Source organism: Cottoperca gobio, chromosome 17 (assembly GCF_900634415.1).
Source record: "Cottoperca gobio chromosome 17, fCotGob3.1, whole genome shotgun sequence".
NCBI lineage: Eukaryota > Metazoa > Chordata > Actinopteri > Perciformes > Bovichtidae > Cottoperca > Cottoperca gobio.
This window is the reverse complement of record NC_041371.1, coordinates 18,352,695-18,367,888: the sequence shown is the minus strand read 5'-3', so window position 1 is coordinate 18,367,888 and position 15,194 is coordinate 18,352,695. Positions and strand designations below refer to the sequence as shown.

Genomic DNA, 15,194 nt, shown 5'->3' with positions numbered 1-15,194 from the left:
TAGGTCTTTCAATTTCTAAATAGCCTGGCATCCCAAAGCTGTGTAAAGTATGTCTTCTCTTATTAATGTCTTATAACTGATCTATAAAGCGTCAGTATATTCATTAGAAGTTCATACAAAATACAGACCCTAATAAAGAGTTCCTTATTGAAAGCTGTACTTAAATGATGAACTAAAGACACTGTAGTCCAGGGCTGTCCTCAACCAAAGAACTTCTTAGTTAACTAACGCGACTGAGTTTCTTCACAACGAATCATGCAAAAGCACAACTTGAAAGTTTACCAGAGAGGTGCCCATAAGTATCTCGGAAATAAGTCATTCAACATGAATGAATCAGCTAAAGAAATCTTAGTCGACTAAGACCAACACGACAAATTAGTCGACAAAGAGATGACAGCGCTACTGTAACTTATTGGGAAAAGATAGAGATACCTACAGGATACTTTAACGCATTTATACTATGCTGTATTGATTTCTGGATGTCATGACGATGATGGTGATGATGATGATGATGATGATGGTGATGGCGGTTGAGGACGTAGTGGTGATTATAAGTGATGATGGACATCATACCAATAATAATCACTTCCGAGAGAGAGCGGCGATGAATACATCAAGAGAGGAAAAAGAGAGAAAAGAGAGAAATTAGAGGCAGCAAAAACGTGCCGGGAGATTTTTCAAGAGTCGCGTTATAATAGAAGAGAGAGAGAGAGAGAGAGAGAGAGAGAGAGAGAGAGAGAGAGAGAGAGAGACAGGAGGAGAGAGAAAGCGAGAGGGAGAGGGAGATAACAGCGTTTGTCCTTCTTGGACTCAGTTTTGTGACCGGCTGACGGGCTGAACGGGCGACGGACGAAGAAACTTGAGACAATCACAGTGAGATCCGACATTCAGAGGTAAATTCACCATCAATTGACACCATAACCCTGTCATTGAGCGTGTATGGTTTGTTCTAACTGCGGCCAGGCTGACTGAAGATCAGACCTAGTTTCTCCTCGCTTGATATTTGGGAATTGCGTTTCTCTCTGCCCGCCTGCTCTTTGGCACCGCTGCTTGACATTCACCAGAGCTCCCATTTAAAATCGAAATTACGGTACGTGACACTTAAAACACTTCAATATCAATTTTTGGGTTTTCTACAATTGTTTCAGTGAAATATATACATGTGGTTTATGCTCCTGTCGGAAAGACTCTGTGCGTATTTGCGAGACCCCGGAGGGTTTTTCAGGATTTTAGTCGTCATAAAAGTATATCCCCTAAAGCTTCATGTGAAATTAGCTGTGCCAAGAAATATTACAGTGGGGCCAGTTTCACACTATACGACATTGAACATAGGCTTGTCCTAATTGGGAGCCGTGAATCAAAGAGACTAGGACCTGTCCGTTGGCGCACACTCACATGCTTGTATGTGGAGGAATTTCAGCGCCATAATAACTGTTGTATATACTGATTGATTCTCTTATCGATAATTTTTTCTGCCATTGTTGTAGTCAACGTTTTGTTCCGACCACAAGGTGAGGAGATGGGGCTGTCACTTTTTGTGCAAATTGGACCGGAGCTATATTTTTACGCGTGCGAGCCGATTCCCAACAGACGGCGTGCGTGTGCGCTCTCCTACCTGTCTGCATGCATCCGTTACCGAAGGACGGCTGGGGGCAGCGACTGCCAGACTGTCACACACCGAGCACCCCGGGGCAAATATTTTACCTGCTCGCCGTCCGTATGCGCAATTTCTCCGCGGTTCAGCGCGTCTCTAATGAGGTTGATCGGCTCCGAGTCGCTCCAAAAACCTGGCTTAATTGCGTCCATTTATTACGCGACCCTATAAATCTGTGATAATAAGTATTTGGCTTCATATCCAGGGGTGTCGGTGATGCGCTTGTGCAAAATGCTCCCCCCCCTTTTTTTTCACGCTGTGCACAAATAGTAATAATGTTTGTGTGAAACCTTATGCATTCATTGCCCTTCTGGGAAATACATTTGCTCAGATTTATGACCTGTCTTCCCAGATTATATTGATTACTGCAGCCTGCTGTACTATATTTTTGTAAAAGTAAGAAAGTAGGTCTGCCATATCTAAATATAATTTCTTGATGATGTAGCGAGCATGGCGAGCTTTTGATACAGTCATCTTTTCAGCTGGGTCAATTCTCAAGTGGAAAATCTGTGCCCCTTGTTGATCATATACATAACAAGTAATGTGATACACACACACACACCACGCACGCACACACGCACGCACGCACACGCGCACACACACACACACACACACACACACACACACACACACACACACACACACACATGATGGGCCTTAAGCGGCAGTAATGGCTCTGATCAGTGTGAAACATGTTTATGTATGCGGAAAGCTCATGTATTATACATCACTGTCCCACCAGGGTAAATGGGTACAATCAGTTAAATGTGTGCAAACGCCATGACTACATTTGTTTATGTGTGTCTGGTATGATATGTGTGAGTATTGGTGCATATGTTTATCTCTGAGTATGTTTCAAATTGTATCTTTGATTGTTAGAGCACATTTCTGCAATTTATTTCTGAACCAGCCGTGGCATTGCAAGGTTCTTTTTTTGTTGGAGAACAACAGAACGAGGGAGACTATAGTGACTGGACGTTCACTCTCTCATCTTCTAATGTTGTTAAGAGAGAGAGAAAATGTCAATCTGTGTGTCAGCATTCAGTTAGCGATTGTTTACACCAGATAGCTCTTGCATTTACCCAGATGGGGACCGAAGAGCTAAGGAAGGCAGAGGGAGAAGATGGAGAGGGGAGGCTAGGAGACATCAAGGGAGGAGAGGAGGGGTAGTTAGGGGGAGAAAGGGGGAATAGATAAAAGGTGGACAGAGTAAGGGGTGGGGCAGAACATGAGGAGAGATTAGAAAATGGAAAATGAGTAGGACGACAGAGAGGAAGAGGAAGGGCAGGGGTGGTGGTGGTGGTGGAAACAGACAGGTCGGAGTCGGTGACTTATCCTGGCGATAAAACTGCCTGAAGAATAGAAGCTGGACAGAAAGGTGCTGTAGTTGTGACAAGCAAGGGACACACCGAATTCCATTAGCGGACATTACTGTATGTTATGGCTGATGATAAGGAAGGGATTCGGGATACATGGTGTGATACTCATGGAGGATGGAACAGCAGCAGCAAACACAGAAAAACCCACCAAGGACATATAAAAAAGGGCGTATGTCTGTTCAAGAAAGAAAGAGTCATGGATGTACCGGGGAACAGAATTTTAATTCTTGGATGAAGATTTTCTTTAACTTTTTGTCCTCACCAATCTTACATAACCTTGTTGCCTCTCCTGCCTCTTTAGCCTTCTAAAGTTTTGTTGAAAGACAGATTACTTACTAATTATATTCCAGAGACTCCACTGGCTGTCTTTCTTTAAAGACTCCTAAACATGCTGACCACACTTCTATGTTGAGAAATAAGGGCTTCATATGCAAACCCCCTATAGTAGACAGGGAACATGGTAAACGATCAGCGAGCCTCTAGTTCCTTCTGATTCCATCCTAATGAGAATGGGAGAATCCCCAAGATGTTCTGTCCGACAGAGTGTGTGGCAATCGACGGACGCGTACCATTCATTAGCTGACAATTCAGTGAAATGAATCAGACAACAAGGCCTCCCAGGAATCCTCGTGGAGAACAAGGAAATAAATGCTTAGTGCTCAAGACATGAACATTCCCTAGGGCCCTCACGCTCAGAGATAATGTAGTGGTTGGATTCCCTTTCCGATTGTTTGAAACAGGAAAGGAAACAAGGAGCTTACAGGATCTAACGTCGCCTAAGATCCCGCTTGTACTTCCTTATTCTTGCTTCCCAGACATGGGGAAAATGGATTGAGCTATATAAAACTTTAGACAGAGTACGTTTCCTCCAGTGTCAGTCTTTAGAAGGGGGAGCAAAAAAAGCCTGTGACTCTGCAGTGACTTTATGCAGAACTGAATCTCAACTATATCATCTCTAATTACCTACTCAAGGCGAGTGACTGACGAGCAATATTTCATCCATACGTGATGCTACCTTTAAACCCCAGATAGATGTGGAGGATGATGAGCTATACCTTCCCTCAGTGCCCTTTCATGTGATCGTGCATCAAAGAAGGTGAAGACACATGATTGCTGATGCTGACTTTTTAAGACGAGATATTCGCCAAGGGTTTTCAGAGCACACATCTGTCAGGAAAACTGTAGGAATTAGCCTGAACATCCTTCACGCTTTTCCACATCGTCCCCCAATGCAGTGCCGTGTCCCCATCGTCCCCTGATGTACCGCCATATTCCCGGTATGCCCAGACGCAGCGCCGTGTCTTATTTGTCCCCAGACTAAGGTTAGAGCAGGACACGCTGACCCAAGTCTGAGGAGCGCTATGCCTAGACATGGCGCCATTCTCTCCCTGGTGGTGATGGGAGGGGTGGAGTTCGGTCATTTAGAGTAACTGGCTATGTCTAGCGGTGCAGTGTGTTTCTTCTGTGGAGGCCTGTGGGATGGTGCTGCAGAGTCTGTCGCGGTCTGATTGTTCTCAGACTAACATCGCTGTTTACTCACATGCACATGGCAATGCAGACAGGTAGAGATGTATATATGCAAGCAACTATTCGAGAGACGACACACACACTGGTCTGTGACTTAGGAAACTCATACATAATCTTTGTCTCCTCCCTTTGACAAGAATTGAAAGTATGGCGGCGCCTTCCCTTTCGGCTGTCTACAGGGGGTCTGTATTACTGCCGGAGTGGACTGAATTTCAGAGCTGGATGTTAGATTGGTGGAGGGAGGAAACTCCAAGCTCATGGTTGATGGCTGTTTGGATGGGGGAGTTGAAGAAGGACTCCAGTGAAAAAAGTACAGCAGCTCGCTCCACCGGAGACATTATTATACAGAAAGACGGGACGCTGCTCAGGGCTGAATGTGTGTGTGTGTGTGTGTGTGTGTGTGTGCTTCTGTGTATTTACATTTATACCCTGCTGTATAGAAATGACGGAGGGAGAGGGTAAAAGACTCAGACATTGACTGAACGAGAAAGCTTTAAATTACTCTGTGTGTGTGTGTGTGTGTGTGTGTGTGTGTGTGTGTGTGTGTGTGTGTGTGTGTGTTTGTTGGTTATAGAGTTGCTGCCACCAGCTGAAGTATTGTGATTGTGATTGTGCGTGGTGATCTAAAATTAATCTTTTCTCTAGTTATTTCTGAGGGAAAGTTGAATTAGAGCCAGGAATCGAGTACTTAATAATGTCACTGAGCATTTCTTTCATATATTTCTGTCAAATCCTATTGGAAAGATTTCAACGTTTCACACGCCACATGCACATTAAGTGTAGGCTACGCAAGTATAGGAGGAAGAAGAATCTAAATGGTTAGCTTCCTAGGGTCCCTGAAGTTATGTGTAACATGTGATTACTTTTTTTAGACCAGTCTAAGAGATTATAATTTTAAATGTAGTAATTACATTACAGTTACTAATCCCAGTAACATGTAGCTGGTTTTGCTGTCTCACAGAGAGTTTGATAGAAGGGTATCAATGTATTCTCTGGTCGTTCTCAGGACAAGCTGCTGTAGGATGCGTTAGCTAGCACAGGGGCAGGAATTGTCGGGACACAGTTAGCCTTTACAATCTTATACCAACATGTTGTGTCTTCTTAGCCACAAGTAGCTTTGCCTACATTTGGCTGGTAGCATATTTTAGTGTGGCCCCTTTGCTGCATGTGGTCAGTCACCGGTGCTAAGCTAACGTTAGCTGTTTATTATCAGTAAATATCTCATAAACCTGTTTGTTAAATCACAATGTCATGTTTTCTACATGTATTAAATATAGAACATATGCTGTGTAGATGCTGTTTAAATGAATGGAATAAGTAATGCAACAACTACATTTTGTAATGTAATGTAATTATTTTTTCAATGAGTAATAAGTAAAGAATTGTTTACATTTTCCAAGTAACTTGTCCAACTCTGCTTAAAGTTTGTCACTAGAAGTAATACAGGCCTCTACTAGACATCACTCACATGCATAGTCTTATTGACCTACCTTCCTCTTCATAAGGACAGCTAACACATTTCCATATTAGCTCAAGTTAAGCTTTTTGTGTTTTGAATTATGTTTGATTTTTGACTGGAAATCTAGCCGGGATATTTGCCTGCTCATTACAGTCCTTTAAATCATGAGTCATGGTGGTGGGAGGACTGAGGTGCAGAAGTGAAGAACAGATCAAAGACCGGGCAGATCAGCCACACAGCCCAGCTTGCATTACTTACATGTACAAGGATAGTGAAGGTGGAATCCATAATGGGGGTCAAATCCCAGTTAGCTGCACTGAAATGGAAGGAAGCTACAATAAGCGCTTTAGCACACGGGATCTGAAATTATGATTTTTCATGTACATTTTTTTTTCTCTATTCAGACATCATTGAAGTGATTAGCGTTGGTGCAAATCTTTATAAGGGACGGAACAGCAGTTTTCAATTTGACAACTTTCCTTGACTTTCCATTTTCTTGTTCCTATTTCTCAATTTAGAAGCACACAAGAAATTGAAAGCAGTAACTGTAGCTGCTTAAATAATTTCACCATGGTTTAACACAAATTAGGAAGAGTTTAATAAGCTTTGAGACAAAAGGTGCCAATGACTGTAACCACTGTTTTGGAATTCAATTTATTATACTCAGGAAATTAACTATTTTTCTGAACAAAAACTCTTTCAAATTGATTTTGCTTGTGCAGATTGTAGCAAATCATTTGGTGGTATTATGTATCCCTTTCTGTGTTTCGGCCCACCTTTATTAAGGCTGACAGTAACTCTGGGAAAGGTAGGAGTGACTGTGTAGGTGTTTGCTTGGACTGGTGGTAATGTGCATATGCATGGCTGCATGAATCACATCAGCTGTAGACGTGTGTGTGTGTGTGTGTGTGTGTGTGTGTGTGTGTGTGTGTGTGTGTGTGTGTGTGTGTGTGTGTGTGTGTGTGTGTGTGTGTGTGTGGCCATGACAGAAAGAAACCTACAGTATAAGCTGCCACCCCTGACATAGGAGTCCTGTAGGAATTGAGTAAATCCTATTGTAAATTTGCCTACTCCATGAAGATAATTGGCTTATTCCTGTGTTAAATAGCCGGTCCTGCAGGACACTGACTGGGCTTAGCATGCTCCGTGTAGACAGTGTGTCTGTTCCTCTGCTTCTTAGGGACTTAGAGGCACATTACATACTGAATTACTGTATGACAATGATGAACTGATAGCTGCATTGCGTAGCCCAGAGCTCCTGTACGGGGACTGACATGCACAAGATTCTGCAAGGGCAGGAGTTCGATTCCCACAAGGTGCTCCTCTTATAATGTATGGTTATTGCTGCTTGATGTATGAAAAGGAGTTACACAGTCGGGATGTTTTAGGAACAATCTGTGCATCCAAGAATACAGAGCTACATTTCCCATGCTTCGTAAAGCTCCCAATTTTGTGTTTTTCATGCTCAAGTCTACACAACAGTTTCAGGCTTCTATTGAGCTCCTGATATGGAGAAAGTGTTGCTTTGCCTCACCTAAATCATTATCCACACATCAAACGGCATCTGGGTTTCACTCCGTTACTTTGAAGATTCCTTCCTCATCAGTCCTGCGCCTCAAGGAAACACCGCAAATAAATAGTGTGTGAGCGCCTGCACATGCAAACGAGCTTACATGTGGCACTTTTTAACCCCGTAGTAGCTCAGTAACCACACTATGAGCGGTTGTCTCTCTGTTTCTTGGCCTCTAGGCAACTGCTTAGTAATGAACCCGGCCCCAGCTGATCCTGTAGCTCAGAAGAGGGAAAAAGCACCTAAATGCTCAAACCAGAAAATGAGAGATTCAGAGATGGATGAATTGTCAGCAGATGTGCAGCTGTTCGTGTTTGTGTGTAAGGGAATCTAGAGAGCTAGCACGCACAATTCTGGGACATGACCGAAAACTGTCTAGTTAGAGTGCATCAGGAAATGGATGAAAGGGAGAATTCCCTGCACGTGGTGAGGAAAGAAATGGAGCTTAAAATGCTTCATCTGAGTGTGTCCTGATGGCTGCTTAGTTGAACAAAGACAACCGATAGACAGTGACTACTCCAATACCTTTCTTTTTTTAAACCAGTGCTCCGTCCGAACATGCTGGACCTGCTGTGAAGAGGAATGGTTGAAAGCATATTTTTAAAGGTTTGACTGATGATGTTGAGCAGATGAAAAAGGCAGAACCTCAGGGAGAGGGTTTTGAAGCTAAAAATACAGAGAAAGAGGGAATGTTTGTTTGTGCTTATACCAGTGTCACATTACATTGATAAATAAAGTGATTTTTTGTTTGCTGTCATGCACTTTATCCTGAGCAAGCTGCCTTATCTGACAGTGTCACGACTCTCTGAGTGTGCTCTGGGTCCAGGTACGTGTTCACCTGTGAGTTTTTCCAGCCTCTCTCGAACCACAAGGGGCGAGCTACAGAGCAAGAGCTTCATCAGTAGTGTAATTAATGTAGTGCGGTTCAGTTGTCATGCGTGATATTTCAGCACTGTGATGTACTTGAGAAGGCTTTTTGATGAATGGCCAATTAGGAGGAGACTCCTCAAGCCTGGTGGCTGACTGATCTCTTTTTAATGGCACTCCTGTTTCTTTGATAAAACGCAAAATGAATCATCGATACCCTGGCCCCGAGGAGCGCCCAGCACAGAATTACAGAATTGTAATTAGGTGTGAAGCAGCACTTTGGGGTTGAGGCTGTGCCTGTGTGTACATGTACGAGTGTGTGAGAACACTTTTGCGGTAATGGTGGTCAGTCCCAGTAATACTCTGATGCACATGGTTGCTTTTCCGAAGCATTATATACAATTCCGTGGTTATTTGCGCACATCTTTATTCCGATATCTAAATGGTATACATTGATCTGCTAAATGTGCATTTCAGTGACTGTGTACAAGACAGCCCAGCTGTGGATGCTTACAACAACAGCAATTCAGTCTCGTTGTCACTGATTTTTTGTGTTTGATTGCTATTAAAGCACACTTCAATTAGGCTTTGCAAGTTTCCCTTCCGAAAATCCATGCTCAAAATGCGCTGCTGTGTTTTTGATGCCTTAATCAAAAAGTCTAATTTTATATGCATAATTAAGGCTACAGAAATGAAAACGACGCGAGCGGAAAAACAGCCTTAAACTTTCAAAGAAATACAAAGTCTCTTTTCTTCTTTATTTGCCAGGTCCTGAGGAGATGGCCAAGATGTATTTGCCGTTTCTCTTAAGGGGGTGTCATGGCAGGGGAGGGTGTTGTTTGAACTGCAGCTGTGAAAACACGCCATGTAATAATTTGAGCGAGCAGCTAGCATCTTGAACCAAAGGGCCCAACAGGAGCTTGTGCACCACCCAACGGGCAGCAAAGATCTTTGCTACGCCTTTTATTTTTGCTGCCATGTTTCCCTGGGGCTCAGCCACTGGAGACTTCTTCGCTTCCATAAGCAAACAGTACAGGTTTAGAACGAGATGATTAGTGTTGTCAAAATGCCACTGTGTCCCCCGTTGATGCTGGAGGCTTGGGACAATACTCTTATAATTCACAACATGAAAGTGTAGGAATGCGCCTCTGGTACCTGCCCGCCTGCAAATGGCACTTACACTACAAGCCCTTGGATTTTAAGGTTTACGTGTGCTTTTCTCAGCTTCCGTCCTCAGCTCTACCACACAATGTGATGCGCCTTCCAGCTGAAATTGCGAACCAGACCTTTCACACTTGGTCACAATGGAGGCTTGCTCGGCAGGTAGGCACTTGGGAAGATAAAGAGGGAATCTTATTTTGTGGATTTAGACTTCATAAACATCATTATCATCTCCCCGACCTTGAGTTGCTGCGCTGTTCAGCGGCGACCCCAATTTTGTCGGAAACCTTGAATGGTGATGCGTGCGGTCTCTCAGGCACATGGGGCAGTCCTGTCAACAAAAAGGATTTTTCTTTAGTGAGTGGAGCGTGCGCCATGTTCGTTATGTGTGTCTGAGAGCGGGTGTTCACATCTACGTACGTGCACTGACTCAGTAATATTTCTAGCTTGCTGCCTGGAACCGTCAGCATCTTTCCTCAGAGCAAAGTTTTCTGACTGTGCCTCTGCCAGATTTAAACTATGTAGAACATTAGTGTAACAGCCTACGCTCTTAGAATACAGATTTGTTCTTGAGTGCACGCCAAATGGCCTCTATATTTTATGAGCCTTCTCTCTACTAACATACCGTCTTGAGACTAATTATCATGGTCGCACTCAAACACAAAGCTCGTTTATTATTGCATTGACATCACATTTGTTTTGGCTTGGCCTACATGGCAGGGACTTCACAGCGCTACAATGCTGGAATCATGTTTAGAGCTTGACAGAGCATGCTTTGGATGGAGAATCTGCTCATTGTTGTTACATGGTGTTGTAAGGCAGAAAGGTTGTTTGCTGTTCACAGCCTTGTCACTCGTCTCTCTTGAAGTGGACTGTAATTTTGTTCCTTTTGTACACAGAGGGCTGCTACACACAAAGTGAGCTGCTCACTGGGGAGTCATGCTCTATTCTTTGGAAGCAGTTTTCCTCTCTTGCCTAGAAATGCCTTCATATTTTTATATTATCATAATACTTTCCCCCCAGCATATTTTTTCTGTACACCGATTCCAGCTATTTGTATACACACCACAAGACTATTAATAAAAGCTTGAGTAATGTCTGTATGAAAAAAAGGAAATAGTACATGAAAGTGGAGTTTAAGGGAGCTTCTAGTAATTGATGTATAATTGATTTATTTGGGATATTCCTATGCTATGTGTTAGGAAATCGTATCACAGACTAGTGTTGCGTATTGGATCCCATTTTTGAATAATATTAAATATTTTACCAATCTACAAAAAAACCCCATTAATTTAACATGTATTCCTCTCTAGGGTCATAAATTCGCCAGAGCTTATCCCAGCATGCACTGGACAGAAAGCAGGAAACATCCTGGGCAGGTTGCCAAGTCTATTGCAGGGTGAGAACAGACAGACAAGCACAGATAGACGCACAAACACATGAATCCACTAATAACGGAGGCTGAGATTGAACTATGGTGCTTTCAATGGACTCCCTAAAAATACAATTTTGGTTTTATGTCTAGGAGTCAATTATTTTTTACACGCTGAGCATAAAACATGGAAACACGGCATTGTAGTGAGCACAACAACTAAACAGACTACAAATGAATAGTAGCAAAAAGGCCTTGTATAAAATCAATGCACACCTACATTATAGCCCCTGCTCATGCACAGTAAAGGTGTTTCCACTTAATTGGCTGCTTAGGCCTGGTACCCCTCAGGCTTTAGACAGAACGACTGCAGTCATCTGCCTAACCTGAAACCAGTAAGAACGGGGACATCCTCTTCTAATATAGCTAGCTACATTCATAAAAAATAGCAACAGAAATAATCTCTTAATTTTAGGTATTTCTTTAATCACTGTGAAAGACGTTGACTGCTGCTACATAAAATAAAACAACACATGAAAACGAAACAAAATGGTAATTCGGGCTAATATCTACCACCATCGGCTGCTAATGGGTAGATCCATCTTTGCATTTACCTGTCAAAAACATTGCTGTGCTTTGCAGGAATAAAAATAATAAGGGCTAATTAACAGTTGTCTACACTAAATACACTAAACAATAAATAACACATTCCACTGCTTCTGATCCAGTTGTTGTCCTTGAAAAATGTTTTTGCTTCTCCAAAAATAACTCTGGCTGTTTGGTGTGGCTTTACTCGTTGTTCTTTTAAACGTGGACTTTAGTGATTTCAGCTCCGCCGGACTCTAATGTAATCGGCCACAATAATTGAAAACACCTGTGTGGGTGTGCAGGGCAGGGTAATGTTGCCGTGCAAAACAGCTGAATATTAATGTTATTACTCAGTGCCACCGTCAGCTGAATTAATAGTACACACTGACAGATCCATTTCTGCTAGGTAAAGGGGTTGTCTTCATTTTAACAAAGACTGGATCCCAATAATGTATTTAATCTTGTTGAAAAGGTTATTCAATGCAAATTGCATTTGGGAATATATAAAGGGTATGTACAGCCTTTATTTCTGCCAGAATATTGAAAAAATGCACTGTAAGGGAAAATAATGAGCCAGAAGATAATGGAGGTTCTGATCCTCAAGGACCTGAGGCTGGAGGTCCAAAAGAGGACAGGAGATGTCAGGGAATGGAACAAAGCTAACGTTAGATAGTGTTAGTTCTCCTTAGATTAGCTACTGTTTGTATTTGTTAATTTTCCCTGCCAAAGATATTTTGGTTTGAGCTACCAGGACCACGTCTTGATATTCTCTATGGAATGGAACAGTTGATGTTCTCGCTTTTTATACTTAGCATGGCAACTGTTACCACAGTGGGGGGGGTGTCAATGATTAAAATATACTTTCAGCATCAGCTAAATAATTTGGCTAAAAGCATCAGTGTTAGATGGGTTAGGTTGGATTTATTGGCAGAAACATAAATATTGTAATACAATATTCAAAATGTTGTTTCATTAGTGTCTAATCACCTGTTATCTTAGAATGAGCCCTTCCTGTCTGCGTATGGAGCGGGTCCTCTTCCATGAAGTCAGCCATGTTGCACCGTCTTGTTTCTACAGTAGCCCAGAACGGACTACTTTTTACGTTACATGGGATTCAACAAGCCATTCAGATTTGGCTCCACTTCTTATGTCACATTCAGGCTCATCAGAATGTAACGTCCCATATCTGAGTATCTCCACCCACGGCTTGAGAACTGCCTTTGATATTTTTCTCACAAGCCAATCAGAGCAGACTGGGCTTTTTGGGAGATGGTCTTAAATAGACAGACGCAGGGGGGGCTTTAAGCTATTTTTGAGCAGCAAACTTACAAAATAAGTAAGTATGTGTTTAAAAAAAATGAATCCCAAATATATACCTCTATTATTTTTATTGAGAAAGATGTGCATGGCAGTGCAGGTCTTTTTTCTCTACTGCTGCTCCCCTTTGTTTAAAACCACGAACGACACATCATTTGAAAGCCTGCAGCAAACACAGCTTCCAGTATAGCTCAGCAGGAACAGATTGTTCATATAGCTCCTTGACATTTCTCCTTATCCACAAGTAAATAAATAGTTGTATTCAAACACAGTAATTACATGTTATTGTGTGCTCGATGATGGAGGTGTTTGCTCACCTGTAGCCAGCAGTGGCATTTGAGATGCTTTTCTTTTTGGCAGCATTAACTCTGTATGTAAATCTATGCTCACAGGCTGTGATGGTGACTATGCTGCTGACGTTCAGCTGACTCCCACAAATTGGCTCATACATTTTATGGCTATTTATGTCTCAATACTTTCCAAATAAAATGTTTTTGTTCTTGATCGGCCAATGCCTCTGAACGCCTAACAAAAAAGATTCAGCCAAAAATGACCCTGGTGCCCCCCTGAAATTGGATTCAACATGGCACTGCTCTTCCACTTCTTGCCTGTGTTTGATGTGTTTTCAGTGTGTCACACTGACACGTTTACAATTGTTGATTTGTTCCTGTGTTGTCCCTACACCACACACATTAACATATTCCACTGTTCTACTTTTGTCACTCTCTCTTTGTATGCATCCGCGCAGATATGCTGTGACATACTCAATATAGCAAATGTCAGCAAAGACAAAAGTATGCACATGAACAGACACTCCTCTCATCTGTAGGTGCACACATGTACACAATCACAACCCCCAAGAGCATCCCCTACCCTCTACATATGCAGGGGGAACAGCTGGGGTGTATGGGAGTATGTGTGTGTTCTGGTGTGACACATCTGGGTAAAGCGACACGAGGGGGTCTTGACAGATACGGACTGAGTGAGAGCCTGTTTCTGTTGTGCTCTGTCACACTGAGGCTTCTTCCACATGCCTGCCTTCCACCGTCTGCCTGACGCGCCCGCTAGCTGTTAGGTAACCTGATTCTAGTGTGTGTATGTGCGTGCGTTGATACCACCACACTCAGGCAACGCTTGAAAGCGCCAGCGCAGCGTGGCCCTGGAAATGCACGTGTGTGACATGTCATTAGGTCCCGTGAAAGATGGAGGATTAAAAGGACACAACACAAGGGCGTGAGAAAAGAAGCGGCGGTGGGAGCTGCTTTATATCTGTGTGTGTGTAATAGACAGAAAGTTCAATTGATGAATGAGAACATCAGCGACATCAGCGCATCAGTGTGTGACCATGGAGACGACATCGAAGGCCTAGGTGAGCACAAACGATTTCCATCTTGTGTTAAATTCCGTTTCTCTGTTTCTTTTGCCACCATGTGCTTCAGGGTTAGCTCATAAGTAATACTTCGAGTATGTGTTGACATCTGACATTTTTGTTTTTATGTGTGCGAGCTTGCATAAGTGTACGTGCGTATGTACTTGTGTGTGGCTCCCAGTGGGGATTATATTTCGGTCAGTCAAGCCTGACAGATAACAGCCCACCGTGCTCGTCACATCTATTATTGAGGGGACGGGAAATTGATCGGCTCTAACGGTGAATGTTACCCTGCCTTCCTCAGCGCCTCAGTTCCTCTGTCGCCTCTCTCTACTGCTGTGCTCTCCGTGTTATTTGTCCTCCATCCATCCCTTTTCGCTGTTGGAGTCCCCACTGCCCTTGCTTTCAGTCACCCGATTACTTTTTGCCTTCTGTCCTCTCTTTCATCTGTCAACCTCTATGCTTGTCCCACTTCCCTAGCTGCATTCTCCCCTCCTTGAGCTTTTTTCTGTATTTTTAAAGTGAAATTTAAGGACGTAGACAGCCACGCTGTCTCAGTTTCTCAATTACCAGCATACTTTGACTTCTAGTTGTCTGGCAAGCTCTTCTTCTGTTGAAGTTGTTGTTCCACAGTGTATAAACACATCTTTTCCCCCTCAGCCTGCACAAGTAAGTTTGAGCTCTTTTTACCCTGCTTCCCTCCCTCCGTGCCTCCCTGCGCTGTCTCCTCATCTGCCCTCCTACTCCTCAGTTAGAAATCACGACTCAGGCTCACCTTTGATCACTCTCCCTGGCAACTGTTCATCACAGAAAGTCGAGTGTTTTATCTTTGTTGTGTGACAATTCAACAGGGCTGTTTGCGCCCCGAATATTCAGTGCGAAGAAGAAGAAAGCCTAATTTGAGCTCAATTCATCATGGCAAAATTGCCCT

General features: G+C 43.0%; 1 protein-coding gene across 1 annotated transcript in view; it reads left to right on the top strand.

Moving 5' to 3' along the window:
* The first annotated feature begins 611 nt into the window (after positions 1–611).
* cdh24b (cadherin 24, type 2b) overlaps positions 612–15,194 on the top strand; it is a 129,356-nt gene continuing 114,773 nt past the window's right edge. Inside the window, exon 1 of the mRNA XM_029453385.1 lies at positions 612–893. The gene's annotated coding sequence lies outside the window, so the exon portion shown is untranslated. The remainder of the gene's footprint in view (positions 894–15,194) is intronic.